General features: G+C 38.6%; 1 protein-coding gene across 11 annotated transcripts in view; it reads left to right on the forward strand.

Annotated features, from left to right (window-relative positions):
• The window catches only part of LOC124291154 (poly(rC)-binding protein 3-like), a 380,920-nt gene that overhangs the window by 299,292 nt on the left and 56,540 nt on the right, over nt 1-25,088 (forward strand). Inside the window, exon 1 of one of the 11 annotated variants that reach the window (XM_046728105.1) lies at nt 4,570-4,711. The exons of 9 other annotated variants lie outside the window; for them this stretch is intronic. The gene's annotated coding sequence lies outside the window, so the exon portion shown is untranslated. Of the gene's footprint in view, nt 1-4,569; nt 4,712-24,562; nt 24,576-25,088 lie in introns of those variants that run through there. One more of the 11 variants, XM_046728123.1, reaches the window with a different exon arrangement.

A 25,088-nucleotide genomic window follows, 5' to 3' on the forward strand; every position in this document is an offset into this window, starting at 1 on the left:
GGTACAATGTGTGAAGCCCATTTCTGGTGTCCCCCGCCATGATATTGCTGGAATATTGCTAAAAGCGGCGTAAAACTAAACTCAGTCAATCAGTCAGTTTTCTTGTCTGAATATGATTTCTAATTGTCAAAGTTTACTTTTGTAATTAATTATTCTGGACAGTTTTCGTTTAGTTTCTCAAATGTCAACATTGGCAAAAAAAATATATCAATCAAATTTTGCTTAAGATGTTTTTTTCTGTAAACAGTTATTGTGCCTTTACTTTTTTTAATATCTAATAATGAGACTGATTTTTAAATGCTTGACGACTTTGACTACTTTTGATAGATTCAATTAACATTTTCACTTTTTAAGTATTATAAAACCAGTGCTTACCCCTAGACAGATGTTATATTTGACAAATGGAGAATCCTAATAAAATCAATGGTAAACTTGTACCATACTGTACTGCTAGTATGACTGACGCTGGGTTAATAATAGACATTTCAGTCTATACATTGCTTGATTGAGATGAATATGCTTGCACCATATTGCTCTTATCAAGTCCATCTAGATCAATGGATGAATGGATTTGGATCTATCTCGACATAATGTGGTTCATCTATCAGCAGAGTGTGATGTGACTGATCTCGGGTTTCCAACCTAGGTGTATGTGAAGTCTCATCTATCAAAGAAGGATTCCCTAGAAACTGATTATTACCTCTGTGTAGTTGCATCTATATTTTGGGGGGACAATCTTCAAATCAGTTTTATTCCATCTTTTATCACAGTATTAATAAAGATGTAGAGGGGTGAGTTTGTTTTCATTTTTAAATCTGTTATGAATGACTAAACAGGTAGCATTTAAAGTATTCTGTGTTTGGGGGTCTGCAATGTATATTTTGGTTTTGTCTCTTCAGAGTCTAGGTCCAGGTAAAAATATTGATCTCCAGTGACCCATGCTTGTCGAAGGATGCGACTAACGGGATCGGGGGATCGGGTGATCAGGCTCGCCGACTTGGTTGACACATGTCATTGTATCCCAATTGCGCAGATCGATGCTCATGCTGCTGATCACTGGATTGTCAGTCCAGACTGGATTATTTACAGACTGCCGCCATATAGCTGGAATATTGCTGAGTGTGGCGTCAAAACAGGACCAGAAATGTACAACCAAGTCAGGGCCTACATTTTTTAAGCTCTCTTAGAGCTAAGATAGTCGTAAGTTAATGTTAATGTATGTCACTTAAGACTATCTTAGCGTTAAGAGAGCTTGAAAATCTAGGCCCTGGTCTACATCTATATTAGATGAGTTTGTTTCCATGGTTTAGGTTGTTGGGTGGCCTAGTGGGTAAGTTCTTTATTTGTAACGACATCTTCAGCTCTGGTTTTCAGGGTTAAAATCTGACTTCAGCTAACCAGGTTTGTCATTGGAGGTGACTGACGGGTGGTCAGGACTTGCTGAGTTGGTTGATGTGTGTCATCGTGTCCCAGTTGTGTGGATTAGTGTTCATGATATCAGTCACTGGATTGTCTGTTCCAGACTTGACTATTAACAGACATATAGTGTGAATACTACTGAGTGCAGCGATAAACAACAGACAAACAACTCTGGTCTTATTTCCAAAATGGTAGGCACACCGATGAACTGGATTAGATTGTCCACAAGGTCACTAAGCATAGTCACAATGTCTCCTGGATTTTCTTAAAGCTGCAAAGATCAAACGATACATACTCCCAAGATTGATACAAAGCCTTTTTCTGAGTTTGTTATATCCTGCTGTGGCAATGTTGAAACCCGACATCACTTTGTCCATATCCTTTGCACTATAAGCCTGGTCCAGTGCTGTAGGTACAGAGTGAACACATATAGGCATGGCTGTCCTCTCCAGGCGGACACTCTGGCAATGCTATTATAACAAATGTTTATGATAATCTAATGGGATTTGTATTCCTGTGGCATGGGTTGGACGGAAACGGGGGCTATAGTTCTAGCTTGTCACTCCCAGTCTAGGAGACTCTGTCCATTAAATATTGGTTTATGGACGTTAATTCAAATTTGCATTCATTTCACAAGTTTGTGGAGAATATAAAAACATACTGAACAGGCTTTGATGGGGGTATTGAAGAACAATTTCAGCAAGAATCGATGCCGAGTCAATTGGGGGATGGCGAAATGGGATTATACTGCGTAAATAAGCTGGCTCTAACTTTTGATATCCGTGCTTTGGCATAATAGCAGAATGTTGACGTGGAATAATAGCAGTGATCATTTGCAAGACAATACCATTCGGAAGCTATGGTAAAATTGCGTTATTCGCAGGTAATCTACATTCACAGGCATTGTTAGATTGTGATTTGGCATGAAAAAATGTCAATACACAGAAAATTAAGATCCTGATGCCAAGAAATATCACTCATTGTTTTGAATAGCATGTATAGATTCAGATTTATGGGTGACATGGCTTATGGATTATTTCATCAAAGTAATTGATCACTTCTTCAGGTAGCCATGTTGTTGGTGACGTTGCTGCTACCCGTGAGACTCTGTGGTCACACTTAAATGTTGATTAAGGACAAATCAATTAAGGAGAAAATGATTGAAGAAGTAGCTTTATTTGAAACTGAGTTTATGGTTTTGATTTACATTTAGATTATCGTGAGTTTGATTTGTGATAAATCCTGATATAGAAATGTTGTTTTTTTTGGTGAATTGATTATTTCGTAAGTTAAGGTTCTTTCTTGAGTCGTCACTAATGATGCTTTGGGGATTTTTTTGTTTGGGACTATGTTTTGATGTTTGTTTTTTGCGTTAGATTTCAGACGTATCTCTTACGTAAATGCACGCTATATTGGTTCTGAATGTTTTGATAGCCTGTATACATCAGGAGAAAAGGTATGGAATCTTGTTTTGAATTTCGAAATCCTCCACCACCCAGTGCGTTTTATTGCAATGTTTCGGTTTTCGCATATGGAAATGCCATGATGTGTGACCCAGAAACTCATAAATTTGTTGGTAAGTCTAAAGGGAACAATCCTTGTGTATATTCCTTGCATACCACTAAGATATACATTTAGTGTATTATTTATGATCTTGAACAAGGGTTGAGTATAGACACGTGATGTTTGTGGTGCTACATATCAACACCTGTTGGGATGGGCTGCCATTAGTGTTGTGTTTAAATGATATTGTCCTTGAGGATGATTCTAACTCGAAGCTGTTCTTTGGGTGTTTGGTTGAGGGTGATGATTTTGTGGAAATTATAGGAAGTCGAAATATTTTGAAATTTGACACTTACCCATTTGGAATGTTTTGATGAATGGGGCTGTTATTGAATAGTTTATGAGCTTCACAAATTGTTTAGTTTCATTTCATGAGTTTCATTGAAGCAGACATAGTTTAAGCTGTTGTTAATCCGATTCCCTCATGAAAATGTTAGAAACTATTGCTGTTCATTTAATACACGGGTGAACATTAACTAGTGTTTTATTAGGGGCGGTGGGGTAGCCTAATGGTTAAAGCGTTGGCTCGTCACGTCGAAGACCCGGGTTCGATTCCCCACATCGGGTACAATGTGTGAAGCCCATTTCTGGTGTCCCCCTGCCGTGATGTTGCTGGAATATTGCTAAAAGCGGCGTAAAACCAAACTCAGTCAGTCAGTGTTTTATTATGTAACAGTTACTGTGACGTGAGTTGACAGGAATGAGTGAGTTTTCAGGCAGGTATTAGCAATATTTCTGCAATATAATGGCAGGTTAACCCAGAAATGCTCATAGTATGGAAGTGAGGAATCAGAGCCTGCCTTCAAAGTGATGACTGTACACTTAAATCACATGAGTTTGCAGAAACTTCCAAATTTTATTATGTAAATTTACTTTAGGATCTTTTGCATTGGAATATGTTACTTTCAGATTCGGGAGTTTAATATGTTTTGACTACCTGATGGCAAGAAAATGCAATATATTAAATCTAATTTTTAATCTTACTTCATACTGATAAAAAACCTAAACGTTCTGGTATTAAGTGTGTTTATATTAACCGGTACAATAATTGTTAGACACATGATATAACACGAGTGGAATTGTGTATCTGTAAAAAAGGTGTTACTCTGTTGTGAGGCTTAGTGCTCGCTCTATGAAATACCATGAAGGAAATATAATGTGCTAATAACATGCAAAGCTGTTGACAAAGTTTGCACACTCCAAATGAATAAATTGTACAAGTTTTGTGTAGAGTACCATACTGTAATGGTTTATTGATCTGCTGGAGTAATTGACACCTCTCTGCTATTGTGACCGCAACGTAATGTCACAACTGTTATTGATGTTGGTCAAAATAGATGATAACAATGTGATAATTAATATTCCAACTTGCCAGCATCTTGTGCTCCTAGCCATGCTTAAGCATAGGATAATGAGGAGTATATTGATTTAGCTGGATACGAACACCTTGGCTCGTACTTAGATCGGAATGGACCAATCATATCTCCCTCACCTGTCATACACTGTTTGTACACAGCATTGTGTTCTCTGTTATCACATTGGGACTTTGATTTGGGCTATCTGAATTTCCTTATCCGCATCTCAAGATCAGACATGTGGTCGAGGGACTAGGGTGGCCTTCCTGTTGATAGTCCGTCTCCGCTCAGTGTGGACCTCTTACGTTGACAGTGTTGGATTCATACGGAGTATCGTATAGGCCTTACATTGGACTTACTCAACAGAATTTGTGGTAAGTTGATGAAGTCGTGGGATATTGATTGTGTTAGTTTGTCTAGCGTATTTATAGGTCTTTGCGGAACTTTGTGTTATCTGTTGATCACTGACCGTATTTTGGACTTAGGGCACAGATGAGACAACCTATGAGACAACTCCAAAGAGCCTGATGTGATGGAGTTTTGAAAGGAACTGATCGGTTTTAGGTGATGATAGTATTTGTTTGAACAGCTGATTTCTGTATGTCTATAGGAAAAGGATATGAAAATATTGTTTGATTATCTGTCTGAAAATTTGTTTAATCTGATAAAAGATACCATCATACGAACTCTCTATCCACTGACATGGAAGACATTCTTTATGAATCGTGACTCATATTTATCACTGTAAATGTTGATTTAAGTACCAGAGGACATTTGTCCTAGCTAATTTTCAACAAAATTGCTGCAGGTTAGAATATATTCTGAATTTTCTGCTGAACAAAATGAGAAACTGTTTACCAGTGTTATTCATTAATTATCAAATTCAACAATTGTAATATTTAGCTACAGCTCTGTTCAGGTTATAGAAAAATTGATCAGACAAGTTATTATTGATTAATTATCAAATTCAACAATTGTAATATTTAGCTACAGCCTTGTTCAGGTTATAGAAAAATTGATCAGACAAGTTATTATCCATTAATTATCAAATTCAACAATTGTAATATTTAGCTACAGCTTTGTTCAGGTTATAGAAAAATTGATCAGACAAGTTATTATTGATTAATTATCAAATTCAACAATTGTAATATTTAGCTACAGCTTTGTTCAGGTTATAGAAAAATTGATCAGACAAGTTATTATTGATTAATTATCAAATTCAACAATTGTAATATTTAGCTACAGCTTTGTTCAGGTTATAGAAAAATTGATCAGACAAGTTATTATTGATTAATTATTGATTTAGCTACAGCTTTGTTCAGGTTATAGAAAAATTGATCAGACAAGTTATTATTGATTAATTATCAAATTCAACCATTATAATATTTAGCTACAGTTTTGTTCATTTTGTAGAGATATTTCACTCACCACCTAAGGGAATGTTCTTGAGAAAAACATTGAGTTGTGCTTCATGCCTGATGAAAAGTATTCCAATTATATTTTTGGTGCTGGAAAACAAACGGTCGCCATGACCCGCTGTCTTTATGTCTGCGGGCAGAGCTGTTCAATGAATTTCTGGATAGCCTGATCATGTTAATAGCTCATGTGAATAATTAAACAGTGTAAATAGGTCTTAGCTGTAATAGAAGTTTGTTTTTGGAGGCACTGAAAGAAAACTTCTACTTCTTTAAGTAGTATTCAGTATTCTGAAGTATTGGGAGATGTTTGAGATAGTTTGGAATTAGGGGCTGTGTGGTAGCCTAGTGGTTAAAGCGTTGGCGAAACTTGCGATGTTGAAGACCTGGGTTTGGGTTCAATTTCCCACATGGGTACAATGTGTGAAGCCCATTTCTGGTGTCCCCTGCTTTGATATTGCTGGAATATAGCTTAAAGCAGTGTAAAACCATACTCACTCTCTCACTTTGAAATTAAATAAAATAAACTGCAAAATATTTCTGAAGGGGATCAGGTTGGTTTTCATAATGGAGACTACATAAACAGTGTGTAAAATATAGGTAGATTTTACATTGGGAAATGGGAGTCAATTATTTTAATGGTGTTTTAAATGTTTCTGTTAAGGGTATAATAGATATCAAAATGTTGTGAGATTAACCCTTTAAGTGGTGTTTGTATGGTCAGCTATGTTGGATGACTGACTCAACCGCTTACCAGAGAGGAAATTGTGGCAATTATGTGGTGTACCGTGTCAAACGGGAAGAATGTAGCAAGAATGTCGAGTCCTGATGTCAAAAGGGCATTGTATTCAATTTGTTATTGATTTCGTTTGTAGTCAAATTCTACAATTTGATCAGGGAGGATAATAAAATGTTTTGAAATGAAATAATACTTCAATTCAAACTTTCCAGCTGAGAAAATTCAATATTTCCGCCTGGTTGTATGAAATGTTTAGCCAATACTGTAAACATGTATGAATTAAACTCAATATGGCCGAACTGAAGCAGCTCTTGATACAATGATGAGATTCCAAAACATCATGGAGAACAAGTTGAGTGTAGACAAATACCGAAGACATTCAACCATCCTCTATGGAAGGGGTTCACCTTTGCTGAAATTACTTTCTCATGAAACTCATCAATTTTCAGTTTGAGGATTAAAAATTTGAAATTGATAGACGGAGTTCTTTGATCTGAAGTGGAAGGGTGGCGTGAAAGCATGGTTTGTATAATGTCCGTGAAGAACCCTGTTCCATTTGCCGACCATGTTCGTGACAAAACTCTCCATCCTTGTTGTCCCCATCTGGTTTGAGTTGATTGTTAAGGAGATGTTTGGAAATAATTACACTTTCCACTCTGTCAGATACACACAAACACCTCTCCTTCACAAGACCGGACCTTCATAAAGCTGGCATTCAGTAAAGGTCAAGGATCCAGCTCGCTTACAGTCAGATACACACGCCAGGATTTCCTAATGTCTTTTGCAGAAATAAAATGTAAACTTTATTTCCTGAACGTTCTACTTGGATTTCTTGGAACTATATGGAACAAAATATCTGTAGGGTCGTGAATTTTTGTAGGGATACTTTAATGAAATTGTGTACAAAGTCTGCACCATGAAAATTGTTCCCCAAAAATATCGGATCATTTACTCTTTTCGTTCAGCATATTATGCTTATGGTTTAGTGGTGGCGAATATTTTGTACTGTTCTAATTAAGTTAAAAACAGAAAATGCTATACTTTCAGTATGGTAAATTGATGGTTTAGTAATCTGTGCATGCTTTGACAAGCATTCCCACACTTAACTGCCATGAAAATTCAAATTGTTGAACAATAACCTGACCCTTGTACTTTTGATGTAAGTTGAGTGTTTACTGATATCTTGTCCCGTGGGTATCAATGATACTGTGACATGAGATGATTATCTCCCTTGATAGGGTTGAAGTCCGCAGCCATTGTATGATAACATTGTATGCAGATGGAAGATTATCAGTTTTATCTCCCATAATCTGTGTCCAATGGAGGCAAGGGTCTCAACTACAATGTTGAATAATTTGAAACCTATCGCACTGCAAGTGATGTCAATAACGTGGAACGCATTTGTGTCAAATGTAAGGCAGTAGTATATAGTAAATGTGTGTCAAATATTTTGCAGCAGAATATCGTTTATTGTCGAAGTAATCTATCAGTATCAGAAGCTGACAGGTTATTCTCGCTGATCTTTTTGTTGCTGAAATAACACTTTGATATTTGAACTATACCAAAAAAGGATCATGTAAAATTTGGGGATATTGTTTTGTAGTCAACACTGGGCATATCTTCATGAAATAGTGTTCAATGTATTCATGATCCCTTACTTATTTTGTTCAGTATAGATGAGTTTCAGTGTCTTTAAATCGAACAGATGCTGTTTTTTTATAGCATCCCTCTTTTATTGTTTCACTAAATTACCGCAAAGATAGTTCATTTTGTTTTGTGTCCTATCGGTAGAGAAAGGTCATTAGATTTGAATAGAAAAGCCGATGGGTTAATCCCTGCTTCGTCCATGCTTGGGATGGCGACAAATTAGCATGTAAGATATGGACAGTTTATCTGTGTAGTCTGTCTGAGTAGAACATGTTTGGGCAGACATCCCATCTATTACCCCATACTTACAGTGTTGTGTTACTCTGGCTGGTGTTGTGTTACAGGGTTATCTGGCTCCGGCTTGTTGCCGGGATGTCGGCTCTGGTAAAGTCACATTTCAATGAGGCACTTCACACTCAGGCCCTGATGGGAATCTTAATGTACCACCGTGTTTGTAATTCATGTCATTTTCGCAAAACTGTTTATTTGTCTTGAAAAAAAATACAGATAGAGGAAGAGAACATTGAAAGAGATGCTTGATGGATTTATTGGAGTTGCAGATTTATTGAAGTAACATGCACTTGAAACTTTCTTTACGATTGATAGTTTCTGTTAGAGCTTACTGATCTTTGATATTCTGAATTGATATGTACTAATATTGGTGACTGTTAATGCTCTCTGAATAGATGGAAATCTATAACAATTTAAAAACAATTAAACACTTATTTCACCAAAATAGAAAATACTTATGGTTGATTAATTGAAACAGCTTTGCATAAAATACTAATTTTGACATAAATGGAAATAAATTATCTATGATTGCCTACAATAAACTTTTTTATGAAATACTAGCACTTATTTTAGCATAAATGGAAATTATTTATCCTTGACTGCTTAGAAACATCTTTCAATTAAATATTTATTTCAGTACAAATGAAAATTAACACAAGTCTCAGTGTCTAGCCAGACTGTCAAATTACAGGGATTTACAGGACGCGAATTCCTGTGTCCTATACGCAAAAAAATTGACAATGGATGCAACAAAATTTATTAGCACATCCACAGGGATGCAGAAAAAGTCCAAATACTTTTGTAAAAATTCCAATCAAGTAACAATAAGTTATCACTGAGTTTGTACTAGCTGAGTTATGGCATCATTTGCATTTAATTACTGTAACAATTAAAGTGATGATCATGATACACAATACAATAACAGTATTAGTAAGAATATTTAAGTGTATGGGACCCCCATTTTGTTGTCCAGGACCCCTGAAAATTATAAGCAGGAGTAATTAGGGACCCTCAAATACAGGACTCAAGGTAAATCCCTGAACTTTGATATTTTGGGAACTAGTTGAAACTATTTATTTTCAGATAAATTCTACTTGAACGTAAGTCAATTGTTACCATGCTTTTCTATGAATGTTAAGGAATACTAAAACTGACAATTGTAGATATTTATTTTCAGATATTTTCTTTTGAAGGTGAAGTCATTTGAAATTTGAAAATGTAAACTTCCTCTTCTGAACATTTTAAGGAAACACCTAAAACTGATAATCGAAAAATTAGAAATGATACAGATGTTTGTTTGATTAAAGTAGAATTAAATACCAGTCCTTAGCCAAACAACCAAAAATGTATCAGTTCAGTTTGCCAAACTAACAAATATGTTTTATAACTGTTTGAAATTCTATCATTTTCATCTTAAATGATGAATTGATATTAGCATCATCCGTTGCTATGGGTAACACTCAAGGGACATCACCTAAAGCTTTTTGAAATTGATAAAGAGCATCCTTTGCATATTTTTCACATTTGGTTCATAACTTGCATTCTCCTCTCCCAGGGCACCAGATGTAATTTCTCCATACAGCAAGTCTGTTTAGTGTAATCTGTAATTGTGTATTTATGTCCTACCTTACTTTGCCCTATCTCATGGACACCTGTATATCTTACATAACAAAGATTTATGTGTGATAAACATTCATATCCTGTGATAACGCACTCGTCAATCTGAAAGACACGTGTTTCCATGCATGGAACACATGTTGGCACATTCAGTTGTTGTACATTGGCATTTGAAAGTATGTGTCCCTTATCTCCGTACATCAGGCGTAACAGAGAGTTACGTCTTAAAATCCACACACTACGCATCTTTATATATGATATTTGTGCGGATGTGCCCCATTAATGTTTTGAAGACTTCGGTGTGTACAAGATGATGCTATCAATGACACTGACTTGACATCCAAATGTGAATTTTGATGATTATGAACATATGATAATTTTCAAGCTTTGGCGTGGCACGTTTACAGTTATTTCTTTCTTAAGACCATAGAGATAACACGGTTCATTTACCTGCTAAAACTGAAATGACAAGATTTTATGTGAAAGAATGAAATTAAATGAAGATGAGATGCTATCTTAGTAAATGTCATGTTTAAATTACTTGAGTGAGCTCTACTTCCTGAGAGATATACTTTTTGGGGCCAATTTTACTGCAAACTTGACCTTCGTGGTAACGGTGGGTGGTCAGTACAGGTCCTACCGAGTTTCACAACACTGACAGCTGCTGTCACTTGTCTTCAGGTTCCTGATTCTGCCGCCTCCATTTTCTTGGGAGAGTAACAGAGATCGTTTATGAATTCCGTGGTAAGGGATTGATTTTTTTTATCTTGTACTAACATATATATCAGTAAGGTGTCATATGTGCTTTGCATTGTTTCAGAAAAAGGTTGAAGGTTTTATGAGTTATGCTGGAAGGCTGTCAAAATTGGCTGTTTGAGTCTCATAATTGTAGACAAGGCATAAAATCAAGTAGACTTCAAGCATCTCCTGACAGAGGCATTGTTTATGGTGCTACTAATAGAGTGAAAACAGATCGAAGAGAGCCAGATTTCAGTTTGACTATATTCCTCCAATACATCTTCATTGACTGGTTGCTGCTTTCCTGGTTTTGCCTGTCTATGACGGTAGATCAGCGAGAGTGCAATGCTAATTAGATTTGCTAGGATTTACAGGGTTAGAATGGAATCTTGTCTCTTAGCAGGTGACAGTGCAGTCCAATTTCATGCACGGGTACTTACATACTTACCAGGTGAGAAAGTACACCACACGCAGGGATGACAGTGGCAGCGGCAACTCCATCGTGCATGTTGGTGAACCTGATTGTCTTATGCTGCATGTGTCTTTAATTTATGAGGCATTTAAAAACCTACCCAGCTAGGTATTTTCATTGCTGTTATACACTGGCTGCTAATTGCCAGATCAGAGGAAGACATGAGAAAATTGGTTTAAACTTAAACTGTATGAGGGAAATTCACCTGGGAAGGTGATAGAGCTTGTGACCACTAGTTTTGTCATGCTACTTGTAATAAAGTTCATCCAGTTGGTAATGAATGTGAACCTTCTTGAAAGTACTCTTGAACATGGCCAACACAAGGTATCTAAAATGTATATTTGTCTTTTTCAAAGTGAAGTATGTTTTAGAATAATGACATACCAGATATGCTCTTTCATGGATCTAAGGGTTATTAGATCCATCAAGTCTCTAAGGTAATAATTAATAGTTAATATGATAATTTCTACAAAATACAGACTGGCATCCTTACTGTCCACTTATCTAGACTCACCTGTTTAAAGGATTGAATTAATATACATCCATGGGCTCAGCATTCAGTACAGCCTTGGAGCAAGGCTAGAGGGTTATATGTGTAGGTTGTTATTGGCAAGTTACATAGGCTTCTTTGTTTTAAATTATTCTGAAATTGTTGTCATGGGTTATACATGTGTATCTCCAATGTTGTAAAAGCCTAAGACCTGCACTCCAGTGTTATAACTAGAATACTGTCAGAGTAGTGTTAAACCCAACTCACTCACTCAGTGGAAAGTAAAAATGTCAACAAGAAGTGTGGCAGGGGTTTGTGTTGCAGGGAGTGAGATGCTTATGAGTGTGCACCTGTATCTCGCGTCATTTTTCATACATCATTGCCTGTTTGGTGTTTTTGTGCCTTTTTCTAACACTATTAGCCATTTCACTGATCAGGAATTCACAAACAGCAATGGCAAAACTGCATTCCCATGTGAAGAATCAAACCCAGACCATCAGCACGATAAAGAAACGCACAGCTCTGATGCACCCACCTTCCCCTGAGGCAGATGGAGGTTGTTCTGGTTATCTAACGTTTACCTAACAGCAGATTTTATAATATGACTTTGGCAATCTGGCATTTAGTGCAGCTAGGTGCAACGCACACAGGAGAGGAGAGGGTCTATGCTATGATATGATTACCCACTTGACATGCTGCATAGCAAAGGCTTGCCCAAGTTTAAGTTCAGTGTTTTATATGGTAAAAAAAACTAATGAAAATGCACACTGATCTGCTCACGGAAAAAATGTGTACCACCATTTGTTAATCTCTTTTGTGAACATAGATGAGCCGAGACCATTTCGCTACTCTAGATTCTCAGTAGGGACTCAGGCCACTCGTTTTTTTAAACCATTTTGCCATATTTGATTAATTCTGCTAAGTAAGATTGAACTCTTAAGGTGTTCCTCCATGTTGGCTGACGAGACTTAAAGGTGAAGTAGTTGAACGAGAGGACAGGGTGTCAACAGCTAGGCTACCAATAAACATAATTGTATCTTGCTATGCAACTAGGATGTTTGGGTAATTGCTGTTACAAGATAAATCTTTTCGACATTGTGAAACCAACTTCAGCTCTTTGCAGACTGTACATAGTATCTGAAGGTCAGCTTTTTCAGACAAGAAGCCTAAGTAATAAGGTCACATTGCTGTTGTACAGTAAATGTCAGATCAGATGCATATCCGAGACTTGTCTCTCTTCTTGTATTCTTTGTATGAGTAGCTGTGGTGGGAAGATGTCCGACACTCTGATCCTGTATCCAAGTGGAGCTTGCAGTTTTGTTACTTTTACCATTCCATTTTCAAAATGTGCATGTTGATGCCCATGGAATTTTGTTTTTACCTTCGTGGTCTCTGTGGGATGTAGGCATTGTTGAAGAAAAAGACTGTGTGACCCTTCTGTGGCGCTGGAGGAAGTGCAGCTGGTGTGGAGGGCATGTCGGAAGATATGTGGTGTATCTGTTGCCTACAGTATGTAGATGAGAACTTGGGGTCATTGCCCAGCTTATGCAGTTTAATCACAAAGAAGAGTATATGATAATTTGAAACGGGTACTGGTATGAAATTGTTGTGATACAGGTATGAAATGGATTTTATACAGGTATGGAACGGATGTGATATAGGTATCAAGTAGCAGTGATACAGGAATGAAACAGATGTGATACACATGTGATACACATGTGATACACATATGAAACAGATATGAAACAGGAATGAAAAAGCAGTGGTACAGGTGTCAAATGGTTGTGGTACAGGTATGAAACGGCTCTGATACAGGTATGAAATGGATTTTATACAGGTATGATATATCTGTGGTGCAGGTATGAAATGGATGTGATACACATATGAAACAGATGTGATACAGGAATGAAATACCGGTGGTACAGGGGTCAAATGGATGTGATACATGTATGAAATAGCAGTGATACAGGTATGAAATGGATTTTATACAGGTATGATATACCTCTGGTGCAGGTATGAAATGGATGTGACAGGTATGAAACAGATGTGATACAGGAATGAAATACCGGTGGTACAGGGGTCAAATGGATGTGATACATGTATGAAATAGCAGTGATACAGGTATGAAATGGATTTTATACAGGTATGATATACCTCTGGTGCAGGTATGAAATGGATGTGACAGGTATGAAACAGATGTAATACAGGGATGAAATAGCAGTGGTACAGGGGTCAAATGGATGTGATACAGGTATGAAATAGCAGTGATACAGGTATGAAATAGCAGTGATACAGGTATGAAATGGCAGTGATACAGGTATGAAATGGCAGTGGTACAGGTATGAAATGGCTCTGGTATCAAATGGTTGTATTGCAGGTATGAATTGCTCTGATTCATTTGTTGAAAAAGGCAGTCGATAGTACTGATTTAGTTCTATATCAGTAACAAATTAATGATTAACCGCCTATCTTATTGTCTTTTACTGTCTTCCTAAGATGCTTTAAGATCATTTCGAAACTGTTAGACAGGAGCTGTATTTATTCTGTACACTTCAGTATCCTGGGAATGGGTATACCGATTCCCCTGCTGGTAGACTCAGTTTGGTACACAAGTTATTTTGTTGAGGTAATTCCAGTCCCAGGCGCTTATTTTTGTTGTCATGGCAAGGACGGCTCACTTCGTCAGAGTAAGCTCCAGCTAATTCTTGAGAAAGTTCTTCATTATTGTGTACATTCGTTATCTGTCAAGTATTTCTTCAGAATGTTGTGCATATGAAAACAATATTTCACTTGCAGTTGGTGACTGGTTTAAGTACATTCCTTGCAGCAATAATGACATCCTATTGCTCAAAGTCCCTGACAAATGTCTCGTCTTTGAAACTTTTTTGTGCACAAATGATTCCCAACATCTCTGTCCCAGATTGCACCAAGCTGTTAATGCACCAAGCCCCATTATGGGACATGTTCAGAAGACCCATTATGAGCCTGACATAAAAAAAACAAGCAAATCGTCCCAAACATTTTTTGACAAGACATGGTGATGAGTTTTCTGGAAACCTGATGGCTCATTGACAAGTCTGCAAGAAGATGCCATACTAAATTTGGTGCCCCACTGAATACCAAACACTCTGGGCCTATTCCTCTAACAGTTGTGTTGTGTTTTTCTGAATAAAAATATCAAGATATGAGAGGTCTCCAGTGAAAGACCATGTGCTAGCCATCGACACGGTGTGTTGGTGTGTTGAAACTGACGTAGCTTAACCTATTTCATAATAGCACCAAGGGTTATTGTTCTCACCCTCGTGTGACTCCTCGATGCGATTTGGCCCCACTTGAGAAACCATTGCTTCCTATACTGGAATGTGTACTCAGCAAAGGTCAGATGTTGCACACCATTCAAGGAAGGTTATGGGCCTCCAGTTGCCATGAGGAGAAGTCTGACATTAGAATGCATGTTGCTGCAGTCAGGTGGATAAACCATAGAGCATCTTCTGACATGATTTGTTCATTGTTTATGGTGGTGATAACAGTGTAATGTTGCTTCGGTAATTGGGGGCAATTTGTGTGCAGAGTTGCTTCCCTTGGGCTCGCCAAAGACCTGATTTGACCTTGTTGTGTTTCAAGGTTTGTCAACACCCATGGTCATGTTTGTTTGGATGGATGTTTACCGGGGCACATGTTTTACTGTTATTCATCAGAACATATTGGTGTAGGTGGGGCGGTGGGGTAGCCTAGTGGTTAAAGCGTTCGCTCGTCACTCCGAAGACCCGGGTTCGATTCCCCACATGGGCATAATGTGTGAAGCCCATTTCTGGTGTCCCCCGCCGTGATATTGCTGGAATATTGCTAAAAGTGGCGTAAAATCAAACTCACTCACTCACTCACTATTTGTGTAGGTTGATGCTCACAGTATCCATCACTGGTTGGTGCAGTCTAGATTCGATAATTTTCATATTCATATCATTAAGTGTGGTATTAAATAAAACTACAATGCATATTGTATATGATAATGAAATGTTTGTTCCTGCCTCTGGAGATCAACCTTCCACGTGCATGTATAATAATGATGAGGCTAATTTATGTCCCTTTAAACAGGCTGCAAGATTGGTTAGCTCTGAATGACATGAGCAGTATCAAGAAATACCCTTCTCATGTCACTATTGAAAAACGAAATGGATGAAAGAACCAAAGTTGTTGCAGTCTGTGACTAAAAGGTTTGCGGCTCCTAAACAAACAAACTAAAAAAAGTATGCTGTGCTCAGGCTTCTGACAAGTGGCTGAAGTCACAGGGTGTTATTGCATGGCTTAGAAAGAAATTTTATGGTGAGTGAATCTGGTTAAATGCTGCTCTTGTGAGACCTTAGATTGCTGGGCTACACATGCTTCCATTTTAATCAAGAACTTCCACTTCAATTCCAGTATGTTTTCAAGGACACCCTATCGTTCTACGTTCCGTAACAAGATTCCATCGCTGTGGTATATCAGTGCCGATAGATACGACAGTTATTGTAGATAATTTGGACACTTGTCACCTCAGTACCTGCCATGTACACAGGGTGTGCCCGCTTGATCTACCTTGTGGCCTGATTCTTGCTGGGTAATTAACAAAGACCTAAGAACCTCCTCACATCTTTTCATGTTTGATCGGATTCGACCATCAGATGTGAGCTACACAATCTTTTCTGCCAGTCCTGACAACTTAATCAGCTTTTCCTGGACACGTTTGATTTCTTTGAGTCGCCGACTTGACAAGAGAATTATGAATCTGAGAGGACGTGGAATTATGTTGACGACCCAAGATAGGAGTGTAATGCCCTGCGTAGCTTGTCTTGTGACTGTTACAGACGTTTTAACACGCAAAATAGCCATAGAAATGTCAGAGACACCAATGGTCACTAACCGGCTGTAAGTATGGTCCAGGCTCAGATCCAAGCCGTCTGGGCAGGGATCAGGCATTTTGAAAGGAACAGTTTGGTGTGATTCTTAATGTAATCATTTAGAAACTCGGTTGTATCATTATCACTGTGCTGCATCTGATATGAAACAGAAAATCTCAGATCAAGTCCCTTGAACATGGTCGTAATGATAGCAGTTTGTCATGAATGTGGATGAGAATTTTGATTTCAACAATGGTGGATGAAAAGTGAGTAATGGCTGGTTGGGTTCAGTTTTATTTGCATTTAATTTATCAGCTAATCGTGAATTATGATCCTTTGAAGAATGAAAGGGTTCATTTTTCATGTTTATGGTGGGAGCTTATGGAGGTGGTTGAATTGTTTGTAAGGTTATTTCTCTTGGTTTGTCTTGTATCCATTTCAGTGATGAGACAGAAATTGTGTTATCCTTGTTTTAGCAAATGTGGGAAAGGATTGATGAGTAGTTATTGTCAAATTTGATTTTTGGTTCTTTCCATGTAGAAATGCAACTGTCTCCAGTGAATGAATGAGTGAGTGAGTTGAGTTTTATTCCAGTAATATCACGGCGAGGGGACACCAGAAATGGGCTTCACACATTGTACCCATTTGGGGAATCGAACTCAGATCTTCGCCGTGAGTAGGGAATGTTTTGACCGGTAGGCTACCCTAGCTCTAACATTGTCATACATAAACCTGCGGAACCTGTATTGGTATTTGAACTTTATTTGAGTCGAGAATAGATGGTCGAGAGTATTATGGATAAACAAACTGTTAAGGTCTCTTCTAGTTGGGATATTCCATTAACAGTCAAAGTTTGTTTTCTCTTACCTGCGTTTCGGGCAGTAGTGTAGTCTCGTAGTCAAGTATTTGCTAATCATGCCGAAGCTCCAGATTTGATTCCTTACATGGTTAAAATACATCAAATCAATTTCTTGTGTCTCCTGTGGTGATATTGATGGGATATTGCTGAAAGAAGTGTAAAACGTAACTCACTCACTCACTCTTACCTGCATGCTCTGACAAGCTGCTGTTCCTGATTTCGTATGAATCAAGTTTATGACTGGTTTAGTACCTGCGCCAAAAGAAAGAGTTTAAATAACATTACCCATGAGTGACTACTATATAATGCAGTGTTCTACACACCTTGCTCGTTTACTGGAATATATTGCCTGCAGTGGAACCTTGTTTTCACCATGACTACAGACATTACACTTCACTTCCAGTAGAATTGAGTAATATATGACTTATCCATGTCTTGAGTGTATATTTGAACCATTTAACTATCCTTTAATGGCACAAGTTTCTACTGAGGCGTACTGTATCTGTTGGTGGCAGTTTCCACTTGACTTATTGCCAGATATCTGAAATCTTTGTACAATGGATGACAGAAAGCAAAAACACTGGAATAATGAATTTAGTTTTTCCAACACCCATAAAGCTCCAGATTTCTGCCAGCAGAAGACCAAGGAGCATCAGTTGCTGGTAGTCCACAGTCATATACATTACTAAAAATATTCCAGCTGAAGTTTCATGTTTCGTTTAGAGGAAGGTCTTGAATAAAGACATACAAACAGCAGGAGAGCTTGCACATCAACATACTGCCATATGTTCTGAATTTCTTCACAAGTTAACTCGATGGGTGTGTGAGCGTGGTAGAAGTCTTGCCCTCTAGGTGGAGCAATCTGTCTCAGTCGCTGGAACACATTTGCCTTCCACCCAGCCCTTTCTGTAATGCAAGAGCCCTGAATGAGTAAGTTTAGATTTTCTTCAGTATTATCGCCCACCCTACTATTGATGCAATAAAAGATTTATCATCCAAAACAAAAACAAAAAATAATAGATGTTCTTCAGTTAATATCACTGCCCACTGGAGTTCTTTTCCAGTTTGATTGGAGTTATTTGGTTTTATCAAATATATGTTTTTCGAGACTTAGTTTTAGTCTAGAGGAGCAAAGCGTTCTTCCACATGGCATGATAGGCAGATGTATTTGCAAGTCTGTGGGTACTATGGTAGCCATCATTATATGATCACATCATCATGGTCATGGAACACGGCGCCGAGTTCCAAAGTTCCATGTTGGCTTCCTGCGCTGTGAAATGTGTTGCCCATACACCAGGTGAATCAAGTTTATGTTTTGACAATCGTACATACTCGTTCGGGGTTTTGAAAGCCCAGGTTCTGCAGTTTCAAAAACATTCGAGGGGTTCATGAGTGTGAACTAGTGTTAACCTTGTTCTTGCTTTTGTGTATGAAGATATTTTGTTGTGATGTTGGTTCAGTTTCTGCTGATGTTTGTATAGATATGCATATTTCCCCCTTCGTTTGCCATCATTGCCATACTGCTGCTGACTGAAGTTGATTTTATTCACACATGATAATTATGTTTAACATGCATGTTCCACCAGTGTGGAAAGCAGTTTGTTTGTGTAGCGTCTGTCGGCACTTCGTGTATGTCATGTTGTAGAGATGGACCGAGACAACCAGAAGACACACATGTAGGAGAAGTTATCGGGTGTTAGACAGGCCTTTCAACATACTTCATCTAGTCTACTGATTTACCGATAAAAATGTGTGAGAATGTTACGCATTGTGTTAAATGGACCTATCAACATTATTCATGCAGATTGTTTTGTACTTACTGAGTTAGCCACTTTTACATGTGCAGGATGATGTGCTACCATGGCTGCCAACTTTGAGATGCTAGGATTATATTAAAGTGACACTTAATGTGTGAGGACGGTGGGATAGCCTAGTGGTTAAAGTGTTTGTCACACCGAAGACCCAGGTTCGATTTCCCCACATGGGTACAATGTGTGAAGCCCATTTCTGGTGTCACCCGTCGTGATATTGCTGGAATATTGCTAAAAGCGGTGTAAAACCCAACCCACTCACTCACTCAATGTGTGAGCAAGGAAATTTAAATCTGAAAGTGGAAACTTATGGCAATCATTAGGGTGTTAAAGATAATGTTAACCCTTTTGCTGTAACCACTTACTGAGTTAACCCTGTCTCTGTAAGGACATACACACTTGTGTCCCTTACTAGGTGGTGGAGCTGAATCCCATTTTCACACTGATGCTCGTGGAGATACTTGGTTAGAACTAGTCTCTGGCATCTGTAGTTTGATCTGCTGTGTCCTGTCTTTAAACAGTCTGTCTTGATGACTTGGTCGATCGTCGGTCGTGGTGCCCCACTGCTGTTGGTCATCTGACCACTGAAATGAAAATACATGTACCTGAATTCATTACTCTAAACAGAACCTAACATCAAACTAACTGAAAGGGTGTGATGTTTACCTGATCTCAGTACATCTTACTAGGTTCGTATTTCACGAAGATAGCCATGGATGTAGGTAGTTTGATCCTTAGACACCTCATACCAAAAGACATTAAAGATGGTACTTGTTATTACCCTGGCTGACATTAAGGGAATAAAACTAGGACTGGTCAGTCTGGTGTTAGTGTACTGAGTGGGGTATCCCTGTTAAACTGTTGGGGTGGTGGGGTAGCCTAGTGGTTAAAGCGTTCGCTCGTCACGCCGAAGACCCAGGTTTTGTTCCCCACATGTGTACAATGTGTGAAGCCCATTTCTGGTGTCCCCTGCCATGATATTGCTGGAATATTGTTAAAGGTGGCGTAAAACCATACTCACTCACTGTCACTATTAAACTGCTTGTCGTCTCAGTGACCTATGACTATAACACTGATGTAAGGGCGGCCCGATACAAGCAACCACACACATGTGCAAGCATTTCACTATATATAAGTGTAGTGATCTTCGACCTGGTGTTAATCCTTACCATCATATTCTGTGAATGCTTATTTCATGCTAGCTAAGACCCAATACACAGAAATTATGAATTGCAGTATAATGCAGTTCCAGATAGTTGTCATGTTCCACATGTGATGTGTATACATCCTGATAGTGGATGGAAACAAGGTGGGACCAATTCTGCTTCCCTTCCCTGACCCATCTGGCATCGATTATCACATACAGGGAGGCAGGGCAGGAGAGATAGATAGTTCAGCTACGAGGCTTTGACAGAGAGTATTACTTGGAGTGGGAGGTGGCCATTGCATGTGACCTTCTATCTAGACCCTGCACCTGGCTGTCTATCTAGACCCTGCACGTGGCCGTCTATCTGGACCCTGCACATGGGGTAGTGGAAATACCCATCATTCTATTTCATTCCAGTTTGGGAGCATACTAGACTAATGAGGTGAGGTGAAATTGGGTTTAGCTGCTCGAGAATATATGATGACATGGATGCGTGTGTATGTGTATGTGCGCCTGCTTGTACTAGCCCAGACTTAAGCTGGTTTTATAGTGCTAGCCCACTGAGATACCATGCCGCAGTGAAGCATGAATACCCCACACAGACACATTATACTGACTCCGAGCTGACCAGTCCTTGTACCCATTAATGCCGAGCGCCAGGCAGGGACCAACAAGTACCATATTTTAACGTCTTTTGGTATGACACAGTCAGGGATCGAACCCGCGACCTTCTGCTCTCCGGGCAGACACTCTAACCACTACACCACGGAGGCGGTCACTAGACTAATGAGTCCCTGAAAGTGTATAATTTTGAGAAAATCAAGCACCTACATTTAAGATGAAAAGGAGCCCATTAAGATGGGGGAACTTGTTGAAAATCTAGACTTGCTTCATTTTGAGGTATAACACTATGGTAAGGGGAAGAGAATATAATATGGTTCAGGCACTGCAAGGCTAGGTAGGGAGCATATCATTATTGCTTCAGAGGTAACCGTATAAAATCTGCACCTGCTTCTATACTGGCAACATTGCATCAGAGGGTTGTTGTAAAAGGATTTGGGTCACAATCAATGGCTCCCCAATAGATCGTCTATTGGGGTCTTCAGTTTCAACCTTTCTGTATGTACTGTCATTATGAACGATACTTTTTATGCCCTGCCTCATCTCTGTATTCCATGTCTTCATCCTTCTGCACTACTGGAGTATAATTACTCCAACGTATAGTTGCTGAAGCCGGTTCTAGGTCTGTTAAGCAAGGAATTTGAGCCCTTGAGTTAAATGTGAATGCTATAATCAGGGAAGCTCATTGCTAACTGTTAATTTGTAAATATCCTGGGTGTGAATCTGCACAGTATAGTTCCCGAATCCCATTCTAGATGTTGCTGCCCTTTAGCTAAAAGTGAACTATGGATTCTTGATCTCTTTTCACCTCAAGGAAGGTGTGTTAGCCAAGTAGTTCATTCTTTAGCTCATATTCACAACCTGTGTTTGATTCTAAGTGAATGCATGGTATTGCCCAATTCTTCTGTCACTCAGTGTGAAACCAGACGCAGATCACCACAAACTGGCCTGAAGTCCTGTTCTGAGATGCTCTCTATGTTTTTGGTTGTAAGAACTGTCGGCTGATGAGAATATGATGCCATCGTGGTAAAACAGAACTAGTATGATTATGAGAATTCAAAACTAATCTGTCAAACCCTACTAGTTAAAATCCAATATATCAGTGTTAGATATTATGTTCCAAGTTAAATCTTTCCTGACAAATGGGTAACAGATGAATTGAAGTTGGAGAGAAATGTTATTAAGCAATTGCACATGGTATAAACATTGAGAGGTTTTGATGCCTCCTAAGTGTTCACTTAGAACATCAATTACTTAAAGTCAGCCACCATTTGGATCAGCTTATGTTTTTATTGAAACAAGGAGTTTCTGTATTTAATAAAGTGCTCACTTTCCTGAACTCATCAGATGCTTTGGGCTGAAGCAATTTTCCTGTCATTTTGTGACCTCCATCTTGTGAAGAGTTCTTCAAGGGAAGCAATGGAAATATGTGTAACTGAGAGGAAAGCATGGAGCTCTCTTTAGAGTGGATGTGTGTAGGTAACTCCTTACTTTCGTGGCCTTGGGTTGTGGATTCAATTGTGTTGTGACAAACTGTGCCAAAAACTTTAAGAGGAAGAAGTGATGAGAAGAAACTTGATCACAGTCCTGATTTGGCCGGGAATGCTGCAATGTGGAGATGATCATGTGTCAGTATATTTATGGAAGGAATATGAAAGACATATAAGGTATACATATGAACAAGTCTCAAAGCAGTTAAACCTACTCTGATGGACAACAATCACACTGTGCTCAAGTCCTCGTCCCACCAACAATGTCACTCATAGTAATATATACATGTTACATTTTGGATTACATTTTTTTCAGTAAAGTTCAGATTATAGTTCTTTTGGGGTTGAGTCGCACCTGGGATTCAACCACACACTGTCAGAGTGTGGCACCTCATCGCCAGCACACAAAGTAAGCGATCTTAGGTGCTGCAGCTTCCACAAAGACTGAAGACTGTGATGTTGATATGGAAATGTTATTCCTATGACTCTAAACGTAGCCTAATGCCTCGTCATCTAATTAGTGACATGCATGGATGGATTAATGAGATTCCCACTGCCCCTATCTACTGCTTTATGGACCCTGATTCTAAATTTACGACAGATTCCGTTCCTTGGCATGAGTGAAAAACAATTAATTAAGGAAACAGATGTTATTGTTTGTTAGATAAACAAAAGATATGATTTGCAGAAATAGTTTCCACCATTTCCTCTCTCCCGCTGTCCAGATCCTACTGGCCTGAAAAAGAATTGTGTCTGGAAGCAGTTGCCATACATTGAAATCTTGTTACTGTGGAGTATTTTGACCACGTACAGTTTCCATACATCTGTCATCATGGCACTGTTGGAATAATCCTCATGCCAGACACCTCTCTCTAGCAGGCCGCCTTGCAGGAAGTTGGCAAATCGGGCAGCATCGTGGCGATGGTGCCTCCCAGCATCTGACAGACTGACTGACAGCACCAGTGTTGACAGACCAACTCAAACACTTCTTCTGAACATATCATCACCTAACCATTACAAGAAGAAGAATGTTCTCTTTGCCCAAAAAAATGATTGTAACAAAACACACACAGGATCAGTGATAATGGTACAATAGTAACACAAATTGGTCAGACATGTAAGTGATACAAGAGTTGTTGGAAGGGATGTAGTATCTAGAATCATCTATTTACCTGTGATATGGAACCAGGTTAAAAAAATATTTTCTCTGATGATGAGAGGTGTATAAATAGTTTTGGTAACTTTTTTCCTATTGATTATCATGTGTTTGAAATGTGTTTGGAGAAACCTTCAAAGAAATTGTTCAGAGTAATCATTTCCATTTAGAAACTTTTTCATCAATATTTCCATATCCAATACAGAAAGCAGACTGTTTGTGACACTCTGTAGTGTTTACCAACATTAAAATTCCATAAATCTGGCTTTGTCAGAGATTCCAAGTTCAAAGGCTTTGTAGAATCCATCCCTTCCAGATGCTAATGGTTTCATAAATAAACAAGATAATGAAATATGTAATGAACATAAATCTCGTGAATGAGCTCCTCCCTTCCTCATGTAAATTCCTCGTACCAGCTGGCTACTATCACAGAATGGAAGACAACCTGACTGGAAGAGGGGTAAGAATGGGCTGGAGAAGGGGTTGGAGTCGATGTATTTAACAGCTTGTTGGCAATTTGTGTCACCCTGATGAGAGAAATATCAAAGAGCTGACTGCTCTCCAGTCATGTGTCTGTCAGTGCTCCTTCAACAAAAGTGCAGTCAATTTAGTGGTCCGAGCCACGTGGCCTCTGTCAACCAACCTGCCCAGATTGGTAGTGATGCAGCCGTTAGTTTTACTAGAAGCTTGTCTTGGATGATTTTATACATGTCAGAGATGATCAGTGCAAGGGTTATTAAGTAAAGACTCTGAATTGAATTTAGGAGAGGAAGTACATGAGGAATAAATTTTACATTTTACGCTTCCTTGGAGCATTTATTGCAAAAGCTGGGCTATGAGTGTAGAATTTAAGCTTGACAAGTTATAGGTGAGAGATATACTGTTCTGCATAAGATTACTCCTGTTTATGTGGGCAGAGCAAGAGAAATAGAGAGATTTGTATTACCTAATGTAGGTGAGGAAAATAGGGTTTAACAAATTCCACTCGTGAATTGATGTATTAATAGCCTCTTCATCAGTGTTGGTGCATTCTTTTTTTCACAGTTTGGTTAAATCATGTCAAGTTTATGTTTACAAAGAAATTCACAAGTAGATTGATAGCCTTGGAATATGCCAGAGCACAAGAAGCTAACCAGTGTCATATCCAATCTCAGCGCCATTCATTGTGAATGAAATCCCCATTCTTTTACATAGTTGAATCTGTAGTTCGTTATAGAGCTAAGACTGTTCTGTGGAATGGGTCAAGGCTCTCCTCACCTCTCCTAAGTTCCCGCTGGAACCGAGCACCATTCATACCTGTATCCTCCCAACAAGATAGCTTCCCATCGACTACAGCCCCGGCCAGATTCAATTAAAACAAATTGGCCGAGATTACTGCACA

This window comes from Haliotis rubra, unplaced genomic scaffold, assembly GCF_003918875.1.
Source record: "Haliotis rubra isolate DU_JTF1 unplaced genomic scaffold, ASM391887v1 Scf113, whole genome shotgun sequence".
NCBI lineage: Eukaryota > Metazoa > Mollusca > Gastropoda > Lepetellida > Haliotidae > Haliotis > Haliotis rubra.